This window comes from Lactuca serriola, chromosome 1 (genome assembly GCF_051521515.1).
Source record: "Lactuca serriola cultivar US96UC23 chromosome 1, Lser_US96UC23_V15, whole genome shotgun sequence".
NCBI classification, from domain to species: Eukaryota; Viridiplantae; Streptophyta; class Magnoliopsida; order Asterales; family Asteraceae; genus Lactuca; species Lactuca serriola.
The window spans coordinates 222,073,404-222,089,506 of NC_136408.1; positions in this window are offsets into that span (position 1 = coordinate 222,073,404).

The window sequence follows — 16,103 nt, forward strand, 5'->3', positions numbered from 1 at the left end:
TTCAAAAACAGTGAATAGTTAGAGATTGTGTTTTTCTAGTGGTATCAACGAGATAATTCGGGGTCGGAAGGGTTCACTATGGTTCGGGTTGCAAAGTGAAGTCATTTTGACTGTGTTCTGAGATGGTTTTGTATGCTTGGGCTTCTGACAAGTTATTAGATTTTCGGACTTCGGGCAGAAAAGTGATGGTTATTCCTTATTGGTTAAGTCAGTGGTAAATGATTCATTATTAGTCGGGGTATGTGAGTTTCTCTAAGATTGGGTTTAATTGTAGTATGGAAAGGCAGTCGCCTATATGAGTCGACTTCTTAGTTTGGATTGGGATTCAGGAAGGATTGTACGATTGGCATGGGGTGTACTAGGGAGCGATTTTGAGGAAGAAATCTAATTGAAGTGGGGGAATATTGTAACACCCTTTGTTCAGGTAATTTCATTTTTGACCCTAAGTATTTAAGTTGTTGCAAACGGTCCCATGGCTCACTTAATGAAAATACGCCTTCAGGTGAGTACGCTGGGCGTACTCACAAGTACGTTGGGCGTACTTAACAAATGAGCAAACCCTAACTTTTAGGGTTTGAACCCTATTTAAGCATCATTATCTTCTCAAGACCTTTCCATCATCAACCTTCATATCCCAATTCGTCCCTAGCTAACCCTAATCCTTTGTATGCGCCTTTTTGAGCTTGAGAGTGCATTTTTGGTGTTCTTGAAGGAAGAAGAAGGAAGTGGAATCATCTTGGAGGCTCAAGGCATCTTGGATCCAGAAGTGTTTCACCCTTAAGCATCCTTTGGAGGAATAAAGTCTGAAGCTTGATGAGTTATTTTCTTAGATCTTTCTAGCCTTGAGTTTTTGTTTATCTTTGGTCCCATAAGCTCGGTGTTCATGAGTATGGTCTACTCTAACCAGAAGAGCTGTCCTTTCAGACATTTTAATGTGCTAAGAACCATAAAAATGTGATCTTGGTCCTTCTATCCCTTCCATGCAAGAGTTAGGATGTATTAATGGAATAATAAGTTAGTGTTTTAGCTTTTGGACCTTTTCTATCCATGGAAAGTCATACAGGTGGAAACTTTTTGACTTAGAATGATGTTTTGGGTCTAGATCTGAATTTGGACGAAAAGTATTTTATAAATAAGCACTTAATGACAAGAAGTTGGTCCAGGCAGAGTACGTCGGACGTACCAAGTGGTATGTTGCGCGTACTGGGCTGAAGCCCTGTTAATTACTTAGGTCACGACTACGCCCAACATAGTAACTAAGTACGTGGGGCGTACTCAGTCAACCTGACTTTCCTTGACTTTTTGACTTTTTGAATTTGACCTTTGAACTGGGTTTTGACCAAGTTTGACCTAGGGGCTTTTTGGGTATTTTGAGTTTAGGTCACTGTTTGTTGTATAGGTGACCTATAGAGTTGGCATTTAGAGCAACACTCTTTTTGCCTATATTTTCAGACAGTGAGGTGAGTTTCTCGTTACTGTACTCGTGGGTCGAAGGCACAAATGCCGACCCACTAGGTTATGTATCCTGGTATATAGGATGATGTTATGCTAATTATATGTTAGATTAGTAGATATGTATGATTTCGTGTGCTTGATAGTTATATGATTATCTATTACATATATTGACATAGTGTGGGTGGGTTAAGGCTGTACTACTTTGTGATGTCGGCCAACATGACAAGGCAATCTAATCGGGAGATTGTGGGCCAGTGGCAATCCAATCAGGAGATTATGAGCCAGTGGAAATCCAACTGGGTGGTTGTCGACCAGGGTAATCCTGTCGGGAGACCATCGACCCAACATGTATTATGTGTATTTTTTTTGGTTGTGTGTGGTATTTGGGAGAACTCACTAAGCTTTGGCTTACAATTTAAGTTTGATGTTTCAGGTACTTCAGATGATCGGGGCAAGGCGAAGGCTTGATCGTACACTTCTTTTAGTTTTTATGAGATTTGATTTTGAGATACTCTGATTTGAGATTTTTACTTTTGGAAACTAAGTTTTGTAAACATTTATGGTTGTGGTTTGTTTTGAAAAATGAAAAGTTTACCTTGATTTTTGGGATGTTACAATTGTAATCGTTTTTTTTTGGTTTTGTTATAATGAAAATGTCGTTGGTGTAATAGAGAAGTTTATGGTTTATGTAATGGAATGTGTTTGTTCTTTGTGAAATGGTATTTTGTTTGCAACAAAATTATGGTTCATTTACAAGTACTTTAGTAAGAAAAAAGATCAAATATTGACCATTTAATGGTCATTCAATATACAACTAAAATGAATGCGAAATTTGGTTGGCATAATAAGCACGTATATTAGTGTGTTATAAAACCACATACAAAAGTTACACACAATTGTCTTAAACACATCCATGGCGTTGATTGTATAAAAAGCACTATAATCAAAAGATTTCCTATAAGTTCTCTCACAACACGAAATAAAATAAAAAATAAAAATTGTCTTTGTAACATCCCAAGTTTTGTCATTTGTAGTCCCTGGGAATGGAAGAGTAAAGTCATGAAGAGCCTAAGGGCTATATTGTAATTTTAGGGCCAGGAGGAGTACGCTGCGCGTACATAAGGGTACGTTGCGGGTACCAGGGCGCGCCCGAGTATGCTGGGCGTAATCTTGTGTACGCTGGGCGTACTCATAAAAGATGGAAACCCTAATAATTGAAGTTGGGGGCTATATAAACATCCTTATGGACCATTCCCTCTCATCACTCTCAGTCTCCATCTTTCAGAAAATGTTCCAAAACCCTAGTCCTTGTGAGAGAGTGTGAGTTGGTGGGTATTTTGAGTTCTTGAAGGTGGAAGTCATTGCATCAAGGAGTTGGAGAAGAAGTTTGGCTTGTAGATTTGAAGTTATGTTGTAACCTAGAAGCTCCAAAAGGTAAAAAGCTTCAATCTTTATGTTTGTATAACATAGATCTAGCTATTATAGCATTTTTGGAATCATTTCTTGTCCCAAAAGTTCCAAGATGTTGTATGTTGTGTTTTGGACGAAATAATCTGTCCTTCTAGACTCTTGGAGGGGTGTTGAGTGTTAAAATTAAGGTCCTAATGGATTAGGAGGTCCCATGAAAGTAGTAGAAAGGTCTTAATGGATTAAGACCTTGGATTAAGAACATTCTGGACGTCCAAAGTGATAAAGTTCAAGACTTTATGAGTCCTAGGCAGATTTGGTCAATGGATCTGAAGTTTGGGCTTAAGTGCTTAAGCCATTAAGCACTTATGAAGGTTTTTGTCCAGTTCGCATACGCCCCGCGTAGGAAGCTGTATGCCCATCGTACGTCCTCTGTTGGGCTTTTGACTCCGGGCCTTGAGTTTTGGACTGTTTATGGGCTAGCTAGACTTGAGCCTTGGCTGGACATTATGGATATGGTGTTTTGGGCCAAGTCTTGGTAATGGATCTTGGATTTAGGCCCAATTTGGAAAGTTGGGCCAATAATGGGCCTTGTTATATAGACTTATGGATCATGGGTTTGGTATTGGGCAATGACCCAAATTAGAGGGGAGGCAAAGGGTGCTATTGTTATACGGGATTCTTGGTCAAAATTTATATTCCCGTTTATTGATTCATTATTTGCTATTTTGGATAGTTCGGGATTATCAGTGAGACGGTGGTTCGGGAATCTGCTTCTTCGGTTCAGATCGGCATTTCGAGGTGAGTTATCCTCACTATATCAACTGGGTCTAAGGCACCAAGGCCAACCCTTTCTCAGATTATACATGGGTTTTGTTTGATAGGCTTATTGATCTGTTAGATCTACATCCTGGTAGTTAGGATGGAATATTGTTAGTGACCGGTTAGGTTAGCATCCTGGTTAGGAGGTTGCTATGTTGTATGATCTGTTAGATCGATTTGTTTGTATATGGATTGTTATGTGATTATTTTGTTATATGTGCACATGGATGTTTGTTTGGGGTTGGGTTGAGGCGGGTCCTTCTTTGTGCTGTAGGCTAACATACCTAGGGCGGAACGGATAGACTGTAGACCCGGAAGGGCACATAGTCATCCCGAAGGCCCAGCGAGCGGTCCGGATAGGATGAAGGCCCGAGAGGGAGGTCCAGACGTGCCGAGGATCGGAGAATGGACCAGATAGACTGAAGGCCCGGTGTGGGCGGTCCAGTCATACTATAAAATCAGGGAGTGGACCAGGTGGACTGAAGGCCCAGTGCAGGCGAACCAGCCACACTATAGACTCGAGATGCATGGCTGTCTGTATTTGTTGATTCGATATGATGATGGTTATATGAGGCTGGTATTTTAGGGGACTCACTAAGCCTCGGGCTTACAGTTTCAGTTTATTGTTTTAGGTACATCAGGGGATCGCGACAAGGCGAAGGTGTGATCGTACAGCTCCTCATGATTTGTTTATGTTTTTGGGAAAAATCTGATATTTAAACTATTTTGAAAACAATTTGTAATAATTGAATGGTTTTATATGAATTAAAAAGTTTTAAATTGACTCGAATTTTATGGATGTTACAGTCTTACATTCTTAAACATAAAAAAGCTCATGTGCAACACTTAGATCATTGGTCCCTTCCCATTATTTTTCTCGTTGTTCTTATTCTTGTTTGTTTCCCCTTTCTTTGTACTTTCACCTGACCCACCTCGTCCTTTGCAACTTTTAGAGTTATGGCCCTTGTTTTTTTGCACTTTCTACTGAAACATCCCAAAAATTTCAACAAATTTAAACTTTTCAAAACAACTCATTTACTAATAAAAGTGTTTACAAAACCATTGTTTCCAAAACATGATTTAAATCAGAGTCTCCCAAGATCCAGTCAGTTGTAAAACCAAGGATGTGTACGGTCACGCCTTCACCTTGCCACAACCGTTTGAAGCACCTGAAACAAAAAAATGAAACTTTAAGCATAAAGCTTAGTGAGTTCCCCCAAAATACCACTACACAAATAGATAACATATACAAACAAACAACATGTATACAAAGCCTTTAGCCTGACAACACCGCCTCATAGAACCTTCAGCATGACTGGACCGCCTCACCGAGCCTTCAACTTATATGGACCATTCTCCAGGCCTTTGGCCTGACTGGTTCGCCTCACGGGCCTTCAGTCTATCTAGGCTGCCCTGGGTTTCTTGGCCTTTCGTCTCCACTGGCCCGCCTCAAACCAACCACACATAACATGTCGAAATATATATAACAAATAAACATATATAAGCCTAGTAAACCATAACAACATATCAATATAACATTACCGGGTTTTTTGACTGGAAACACGAAGTAGTACAGTCTTAAACCAACCACACTACGTCGACATATGCAAGAGGTAAACATATCACCAGTCAACAGACAATCGGGTAGATCTACCGATCACTAAGCATAACATCATCCTATATACCAGGATACAGATCTAACAGATCACTACAACATGGCAACATATGATAAACCAGGATAACAATCCAATGGGCCGACCTTAGTCCTTTCGACCCGAAAGTACAGTGAGGAAAACTCACCTCAAAATAAGATAACCGAGCACTCGAACTGCTGCTACCGGAAAACCTCGCACTGGCAACATCAGATAATATTCTATCAATAATTGATTCCCGACCAAACACGAATTCTAGTCCAATGACCAAGCCTTCAGGGTAAAAGTCCATTTTAACCCTTTCCTTACTTTTCCAAACTCCAAAGACCAATCTAATAGCATCATAAGCCCAAATCCCTTAAATGAAACCACAAGGCTCAATAAGGCCCAAATATCCAAATTGGGCCTAAAACCCATCATGGTCCCAACAGAGAGGGCCTGATATCCTAAAAGGCCCGTAATATCCAATGGTCAAACCTGGTCAACTTTTGGTCAATGGTCCAAGGTCAAAAAGTCAACGTATCAAGAAAACCCAACATACTAAGTATGCCCCACGTACTCAATTGGTACGCTCAACGTACACACACTTGACTTAGTACACGCCACATACTAGGAAGTACGCCCCACATACTCGCCCTGCCCACATTCCACTTAGAAGAGGTCTTAATCCCCTAAGCCAAAACGTCAAATGCTCAGATCAAGATCTAAATCATGCCTTAATCCATGAAGTTGTTAACTTTGAGCTTTTGCATGGCTCAATGGGTCCAAAATCAAAGATCATACTTTACAACTTCACCAAAGAGGCTAATACACATGCATGGTGTTAGAAATATTTTTATGTGATTGTCACTTGAAATAAGTTGAGTATTGATTTACATTTTCTAACAAACATTATCAGAATGTTTCAGGTGGGAAAGATTTTAAAGAGTCAACAAGTGCTTGAAGTATCTTATGTTAGAGCACTTGTTGTACACATGGAGCACTTGCTGTACACATGGAGCACTTGCAGCTTACATGGATCACTTGAGGATTACATGGAGCACTTGAAGAAATCAAGTTGGACCATCGTGATCTCAGATGACACATCTAGATCATATGTGGAGCATCAAGATATTGGTGGGTCATCTGGAATACTGATGGCTCATCAGAAACATTGTTGGCTCATCCACAACTCTATGGCTCAACAAGACATTGGTCGATCAACATGATCACATTGATGGCTTAACAAGATTACACATGGCTCATCATGTACAATGGAGGCACATCCAAATGCTCAAAGGCATATTAAATTCGTCCTTGGTCCATCATGAACACTTAATTCTACATCTTCAAGTTCAAGACATAATCTAACATTCAAGAAACAACACAACTTGATCAATGAAACTTCTGGAAATTGATGACATCTTAGAAGACAATTGAGCAACATGATGCTCATGTTGCTCATTACATTTTCAATGTTGATCAAGAAGGCTCAAGAATTATGAAGGCTCATAACTTGGATGGAACCCTAACGAAATACTAATAGAATTGGAATATTCCATCCATTCTCTGTTAAGTAGGGCAAATGTATCAACTGATGACTAAGTCTTGATGACGTGTCAACACCTGATTGATCAAGCCATGTCATGGGCTTTTCCAAAGCCTATAAATAGGCCCCTTGGGATCCATTATAAAGTTGATCTTCCTTGATTATTCCAGATCATTCTGCATAATTGGTGCTTAGACTAGTTTTTAGAGAGCCATTTGAGTGTTTTAGGTTGTCTATCATTCAAACACTTGTAACTGATTCTTGATGAATACGAGACACTTTTGAATCATTGATATTGAACATATAAAAAACATTTTTATCATTAACTTGGTGATTCAAAACTATTTATTTTCCACATTACTTGCCGCTTGACGATTCTGAAACTCTGTTTCAGTATTTTCAACACTTGGACTATTCTTGTCTAGGTTTACTGGATTTTTCTCATTTCTTCAGTTGGTATCAGAGCTCGAGTGATTGACTTTGAGACTTAGAAAAATTTTCACAAAAACACTTATTCAAGTTTCAAACTAGTATCACCTGTTCTCAATGGCAAGTGTGAATCAAAACCAAAATGTTCTCTATTCAGTTTCAGTTGCAAACAGTCTTGGAGCAGGAAATCGTACACCTATCCTTGTGCCTAGTGAATACACTTCATGGGCAGATCGCATCAAGTACTACCTGGAAGGTCACGACTCTGACATCTGGACCTTCAACTCCACTGGGAAACACAATCCAAAATTTTTGAAGGACATCAGAGCTCCTGAAGCCGATGTCTCTCCTGAAACCTCCAAAGTTATCTCTGGATCTGTTTCCTCTGGTGTTAAGGTGCAAATTCACTCTTGGATGTAGTGTTTTAGGCTTACTCTCTTGTATGTGTAAATGGGTTGAGTCTTTTCCTATAAATAGGAAGTGAGTGACTCCCATTATGTAAGGAATCATTTGGAGTGTTAGACTAGAGAGAGAAACTTGTACAAACCCATTTGTATATTCTTTCTAGATCTAATGAGAGCTTAAAAAGAATTATTTACTCCTTGTGTTCTTGATTTTGTATGATGAATCACTAGATCTTTCTAATTCCGCACATGCCATCATAATCAACACCACTACAATTGGTATCAGAGCGGGTGTTCTTGAATCTCATCAAGAATTGATCCTTGATGGCTATTTTGATTTGGTGATTCTTTTTCTTCATTGATCTTCGTGTTTAGAGAGTGTTTTTGTGTTCTAGAAGTCGAATTTTTCTTTGATTTGATCCATAATTCGACTTTCTCTCTCTAGAATACTTGTTTGTATCACTTTATCTCTCTAGAAAAGCCATTCAAAATCACTTTCTCTCTCTAGAATTCTTCAAGTTTTTGTGATCATGGTGGGTTTTCCATATGATTCTTGGATTGTGATCGTTAAAGATGTGAAATACAAAGTCAATGAAGATCAATTTTATGGGTTGTTGTTAAGCAAATTGATTTCATGGGGTAATTTGGTTTCTTATGGAGGTTTGAAGGATGATCATGGAAGCTTGGTATTTCAACCAATTTGTAAGATTACATGGTTGAATAAAATTTCCTTGTCCATATTAGTTCGTAGTAGAAATCAAAAAGAAGGAGAAGAAAGAGATTTGTTCAATAAGAAATACATTTCTCTAATTGAAAACCCAAATGATTTTCGTGCTCTTAAGTTTGTTGAAGTTCTTGACAATGGAGTTCAATGTGATGTTCTTGATGTTCAAGAAAAAGGAGTTCAAGTTGATTCTCATGATGAAAAAGTTTTTTGCTCAATTGGAGTTCAAACCGATGATATTTTGTGTTCTTGTGATTCGTTTGAAGGAATGATTCCTTATCGGAAGCCGGTGATCCAAGAAAATCACAAGTATCAAACTCCAAAAGATTTGATTCAAACTCAAAATGTTCATGTTGTTGAAAGTGGGTTTGTTCATGAAGTCAAGTCTTCAAGATGCAAAAAGATGAGAAAGAAAAAGAAGAAGAAGATGAATCGGAAAAACAAGCGGGTTTACTCACAAAAATCGTCATATGTTGTGAAGCCAAAATCTGTGAAGCAAATTTGGGTTCCAAAGCAACAATCTCCAAAGGTTGCATTGAATTTGAAGTCAAAACCCAAATGTGTTGGTGGTTCTTTTGAAGATGTTCTTGGATCGTTGAAGAACACGAAGAACACGAAGAACGAGTTGTACATCTCGCATGGTGGGTGGTACAATGTTCGTTTTGGAGATTTTCTCATTCCGACAAAAGAACCAAGATCTTCCAAATTTGATTCGTTCATTAAAAACGGAACTCGATTCGTCAAAAAGGTATCACAAATTCTCAAATGGATTCCAAAACATCCATGATTTTGATTGGTGCTTTGCGTTTTTCATTTTTGATCGATTTGCCTCATTGGATCAAATCCGTTTCAACCTCATTGATTGATCCAATTATTTTTGTTTAGATCAAAATTCCAAAAACCAAAATCATATTGAATTTGTTATATTCTTAGAATCATTGTTTTTGAGTCCAAAAGATTCACTGTTTACTGTTCATCTACTCGTTTGAATGAGCCCAAAAAGAATTGGAGTTTTATTCATCTAGTTCGAAAAGAAGCCCAATTGTAAAGATCACTTACTGTTCATTTAAATTGAATGAGCCCAATGACATATTAGATCTGTTGTGATTCATAAAGTATCCAACATTCGTTCTAAGCTTTAGATGTTGTACGTTACTACTCTTTGGAACTTCTCAACTGATTCATCGTTCTTGAAGTTCTGATCTTAAAATCGAACATTTTGAATCGTTTGTGTATTGTGTGTTCGATCTTAAAATCAATTTTGTTCTTGTTCTTGAGTTTCGATTTCCCTTCATCAAACGTTTGTTACTGAGAATCAAAATTGATAGTCAATTTGTCTAAATTTGTTTTTATGGTTCTCTTTGGGTTCGCATTTTGATAATCGATTTGGGTTATTTGAAATCGAAAGCCTATGGATTGTGTTCATTGTTTCGAAGGGAAGGAGGTATGATTGGAACAATTCTGTCGATTTTGGTTTGAAGAAATTTGATTGATGTGTGCTGTATGAATCAAAAACATTCTGTGACTTTAAAGACGAAGTCGTTTGGTGGGATGGTTAGATGCGAATGTTTCAATTTAGAATCGATTGTGGTTGAAGTCGATTGTTGAGTGGAAATTAATCGGATTTGATTTAGACTTTAAAAGCGAAGCATTGGATGTTGATTTGGAATCGATGGTTAAAGTTGAATGATTTGAATCGATCAACGAACGAACTGATTAAAGACGAGATTTTTTTCGAATGGCTGTTGATTTGGGAAGAGGTTAGAGTAAAATAGATGAATTTTGGAGTTGATAAGACAATTTGGTCTTGATTTTGGATTCGCATCTGGCTTGTTAGCTTGAAATCGAGATTTGATTATTTGTGTATAAAGGGAAGAATGTTGTCGATGGCTATAAGAAGGATGCAAATGTGATTCAGTTTGTTATTCACTTCGCATTTAGTGAATCAATTTAAAGATTAAGATTGGTTTCGCAATATTGAAGTTGAAGATCTGTATGTGTGATAATCAATTTTAAGTTCGCATTTGGTTACAGAGACTAAAAACGGGTTCGCATTTGAGGTTGATAGAAAAGTGTTTCATTCGCATTTGATTAATTGGGTGGAACATGCGAAGGGATGCGAAGGGTGTGGGAATGAAAATGCGAAGCATTCCCTGTTATTACCAGTTCAATGAAGAAGAAAGCCAAGAATTTCGCATTTGGTCCCTGCTCTTTTCAAGAAATAACACAAGTAGCCCAACTTCGCAAGTTTAAAGAACATACAGAAATTGTCAAAACGAGTATATGCAGTTTCGCATTTTTGACAGTTTATACCCAACTTCGCAAAATGGGTAATATAAGCTGAAAAAATGCAGAATTTTCAGTTTTGGTCCCTGCAGTTTGTGCGAATTTACGCTTTATGCCCGGTTTCGCAAATGGGCTAGAGTTTCGCATATTTGACTGTTTTTGGCGCAACGGGTCCCTGCAAGTTTCAGAAAGTGACAATTTCTACCCGGATTTTGAAAAATCTTGCAACTTTCACTCAAAAAGTCAAAATTTTTCATAAATTGGAAATTTTTGTGGCTTTTTCGTTATTGTTTTTCCGTGCAAGATTTTTGGTACACATCAAGGGGGAGTATTGTGAAGACTATTCCTCGGGCGCTTCTCATCCTTAGTGGGTTTTATAATCATTTTTTGATTATAAAAAGGGGGAGAATGATGGGTATTCGAAGCTTCTCGGGTTTGTCGAATATTCATTTGCGGATTTGAAGACCGATGTTACTTCGAGGGGGAGTTTGGTCTTGATCGCGCTAGCTCGTTGGAGATTAAAGTCGGACATCCAATCCTAACTTTGAGGGGGAGAATGTTAAGGTGCAAAGTCACTCTTGGATGTAGTGTTTTAGGCTTACTCTCTTGTATGTGTAAATGGGTTGAGTCTTTTCCTATAAATAGGAAGTGAGTGACTCCCATTATGTAAGGAATCATTTGGAGTGTTAGACTAGAGAGAGAAACTTGTACAAACCCATTTGTATATTCTTTCTAGATCTAATAAGAGCTTACAAAGAATTATTTACTCCTTGTGTTCTTGAATTTGTATGATGAATCACTAGATCTTTCTAATTCCGCACATGCCATCATAATCAACACCACTACATCTGGTGCTCAATTTCGTGAGAGGAAAATCAAGAAGTTTGAGGCTAAGGCATTTCAAGAGCTCTTATCTGGAATTCCTCATGACATCTCTGAGCAACTTCCTGATGAAGACAAGTGTTCACCCTTCAAAGTCTGGAATGCACTCAAGAAACAGTTTGAGGGAACTAACAAGATCCTTGCAAACAAGAAGAAAGCCGCATTGACAGACTTGAACAACTTCAAGATGTTACCTCATGAAACTCTCTTTGATGCATATTATAGGTAAAATATTGTTGTCAACAGGGTGAAGAAGCTCAAAGGAGAAAGATCGTAAGAGGATTTCAATATGAAATTCTTGAATAGTCTATCTCCAAAATAGGATACAGTGCACATGATCATACTGCAAACTACAACCAATCTAGACAACATGTGACTCAATCGATAGCTGGGCAATAAGGACAAATCCTTCACTCTAAGATTATTCAACCTCCATTGCACGTAACTTAATGTATTAATTTGATAGTTGGCTCACATCAACGTGAGGCCCACAAAGCACAAAGCAAGAAACATTCGAGAAAAGGAGATGAATGGTACTAAGATACTATAAAATCAGGTAGATCCTCATACAAAATTCTTGATCGCTATCTCCCGTCATCTCGAATGCACCTTCTTTATGCCCTCACTCTCTTAATAGTGGCTAATCATTCCACATACTATCTGGCAATGAACTTCACCCCCTAATGAAACTTCCACCAACCCTGCAACACTCGTGTATGCTAATCATCATAACACTGGATCCTATAGACAACCGAATACTTGATTCTATCCTAATCCCTTCAACAAACAAGAATAGGAAATAAGACCAAACCAAACATTCTTAGACTATAAAATCTTAGTTATGTACAACTATGATGCATACACTAAGCAACTATAGTAATGATGTCAATTTCATATAAGAAAGAAACCTAAGCTATCAGGCATCATATAATCAGGAAATTCTATCATGAAATTCCTAAATATCCCTAGCCTATCATCAACATGATGTTCTAACATATCACAAGTAACAATGTAGTAACAATGTAGTAATTTGGGGTCTACTTACTGGCTCCGGCTGATCGTACACATCACATCCTTTGTTGATTATTTTGAAAACAATTTTGGAAAACATTTTAAAAACCTTTTCATTTCCTTAGTTTGAGATTGGATTCACATGGGTGTTCCTCCAATTCACTCAAACCAAGGCTATGATACCAAATTGAAACATCCCAAAATTTTCAAAACATTTAAACATTTCAAAACAACGCATTTACTAATAAAAGTGTTTACAATACCATTGTTCCAAAACATGATTTAAAATCAGAGTCTCCCAAGATCCAATCAATTGTAAAATCAAGGATGTGTACGGTCACACCTTCGCCTTGACACAACCATCTGGAGTACTTGAAACAATAAACTGAAACTGTAAGTGTAAAGATTAATAAGTTCCCCCAAAATACCACCACACAAATAGATAACACATACAAACAAACATCATGAATACAGAGCCTTCAGCTTGACTCGACCGCCTCATAGGCCTACAGACTATCTGGACAGCTCACAGAACATTCAGCACGACCAGACCGCCTCACCAAGCCTTCAGCCTATCTGGACCGTTCTTTGGGCCTTCAGACTGACTGGTCCTCCTCATCCCAACCACACATAACATGTCGACATATACATAACATATAAACATATATAATCCCAGTAAACCATAACAATATATCGATATAACATTATCGGGTTTTTCACTGGTAGCACGATGTAGTACAGTCTCAACCCAGCCACACTACGTCGACATATATAACATGTAAAAATATCACCAGTCAACAGACAATTGGGCAGATTTATCGATCACTAAGCATAGCATCATCTTATATACCAGGATATAGATCTAACAAATCACTACAAAATACCAACATACGATAAACCAGGATAATAATTCAATGGGCCAGCCTTGGACCCGAAAGCACAATGAGGAAAACTCACCTCAAACTAAGATAACCAAGCACTCGAACTGCTGCTACCGGAAAACCTCGCACTACCATCATCAAATAATATTTTATCAATAACTGATTCCTAACCAAACACGAGTTCTAGTCCAATGACCAAGCCTTCAGGGTAAAAGTCCATTTTACCCCTTTCTTTACTTTACCAAACTCCAAAGACCAATCCAATAGCATCATAAGCCTAAATCCCTAAAATGACACTACAAGGCCCAAATATCCAAATTGGACCCAAAACGCATCATGGGCCCAACCGAGAGGGCCTAATATCCTAAAAGGCCCATAATATCTAATGGTTAACCCTGGTCAACTTCTGGTGAATGGTCCAAGGTCAAAAAGTCAACGCATCAAGAAAATCGAACATACTGAGTACGCCCCGTGTACTCGCCCTGCCCACATTCCAATTAGAAAAGGTTTTAATCCCTTAAGCCAAAACATCAAATGATCAGATCCAGATCCATATCATGCCTTAATCCATAAAGTTGTTAACTTTGAGGTTTTGCATGGCTCAATGGGTCCCAAATCCAAGGTTTTATTTGACAACTTCAACAAAGAGGCTAATACACATGCATGGGTTGATATCAACTATCATGATCACATTTTTATGCATTTGGGACACCTAAAACGTCCAGATCTAGTGTCCAAACTATTGGGACAAGATCAACCTCATAAAGACAAACCAAAAGGACCAAAATTTGCCATAAACCACCCCAAATAAGATCTAACCAAAGAGATGCCAAAATGAGAGCTTTTTACCTTTAATAGATTGCAAAAGATGAGAAACTTCTATATGTACAAGCCCCAATACAAGTTATGATCCCTCAACAACCTTTTATCTCTTCAAAATGCACAAAACACTCCAAGATTCCTCACAAAAGCTTAATAACTCCAAGATGGTGGCTAAGGGTCGAATATTAGGGTTTTGGAGGCTTAGAGGCTGATAAGGGACAAGGATCAAGAACAAATGAGGCTTAAATATGGTCAAGACCAAAAAAAGAAGGGTTTCCATCTGAAGGGAGTATGCCTTGCGTACCCCTTAGTACGCCCGACGTACTCAAGAGGCCTTCTCGATGAAGCTCCAAAACCCTTTAAATTTCATTTGACCATAACTCCTTCATCCTAAGTCTGTTTCTAACGAAATTTATATCCACAGAAAGGTGACGAAAGGCCTGAACTAGAAAATTACGATTATACCCATGGGTTCTAAAACACACCCGTACTCTTGGATCAACCAATCTATAATAACGAAATCCAAAAAGACTAATTCTTTTCTTCCCTACGACCCTAAGCCTTATGGTAATCGATCTTCGGGTCATAGCCTTGAACTAGGAATCGATTCGAAATAGGGCATTATAGCTACCAATCATTGTCACATACTTTCTTGAGAATTTTTTACTTTGTCTACTCCTTTCATCCGTTCTATTATCCTTTTCCTTTTAGACCTACCATCATAAACCATTGCTTGCCTTAGATCATCTTTATCTGGAGCTGTTTCGAATATGTCCTTTTTTATGACAACTAAATAATCATCATCAAAATCAAATTGAGCTTTAATCTCATCTTGCTGCACACCAACACCTTTACCAAGCTCTTCTTCAAGAACTTCATCAGAATTATCTTCTAATTCACTTTCTTGGTCACCAGTCTCACAATTAACATCTAGGTTACTTTCTTGAACAACATCTGGCATTTCTATAAATTCTCATGCTACACCTTCACCTTACTTTACATACATTTGACCTTTAAAAAAATAAATCATCATCATCACTACTTCCATGTATTTTAGGTTCCTAATGAGTTTCAATATAATTTGAATTAGTCATTTCCTATAAATATGCCTCATACTCATCTTCCAAGTCCTCTCTAGAGTTTATGCCATCATGTATATCAGTTTGCATATTTGCTACATTTGGCTCATCTTGTAACTCATATACATGGTCAATGACAATGTTAATGAGAGGGTAAATTATTTGGCTTTATGTGACTTGAGTAAATAGAACAAGATGCAAGTTTTCATCTACTTACGATTCCAGACCAATTGTTAAATTCATCATGTCTAACTTCTTATTACAAATCCTTTCACGTTTTCTCTTGGTAAGTATTCCATATAAACCCTCCTCAACAATATTCTCAATAATTACCTTTTTATGGGACATGAAGAAAGTGTGCCTAGTGGTCCTATCATGTTCAATATAAATACTCATTTATTTATTGTTAAAAATGAAGTTTGACATTACTATGTGTGACAACCTGAAATTTATTCCGTCGCTGTAACCCATTCCCGTTAATAAAATTTATTTTTATTTAAATTTTTCCATAAAATTTTGGGTTAAGCAAATCAATTAAGATTTTTATTATGATTTCTTAAATGTCGAAACGAAATAAAATCACGTGAAACACCCTCGATAATCCTTTGGAAAGTTTTTAGTTTACGACCATTTAATCGGGTACGACCATAAACTCCGTTTAACGTCGGTATTGGGTAGATACCCACCTAGCCACAAACTCAAACCCTATATAAGGGTTGGG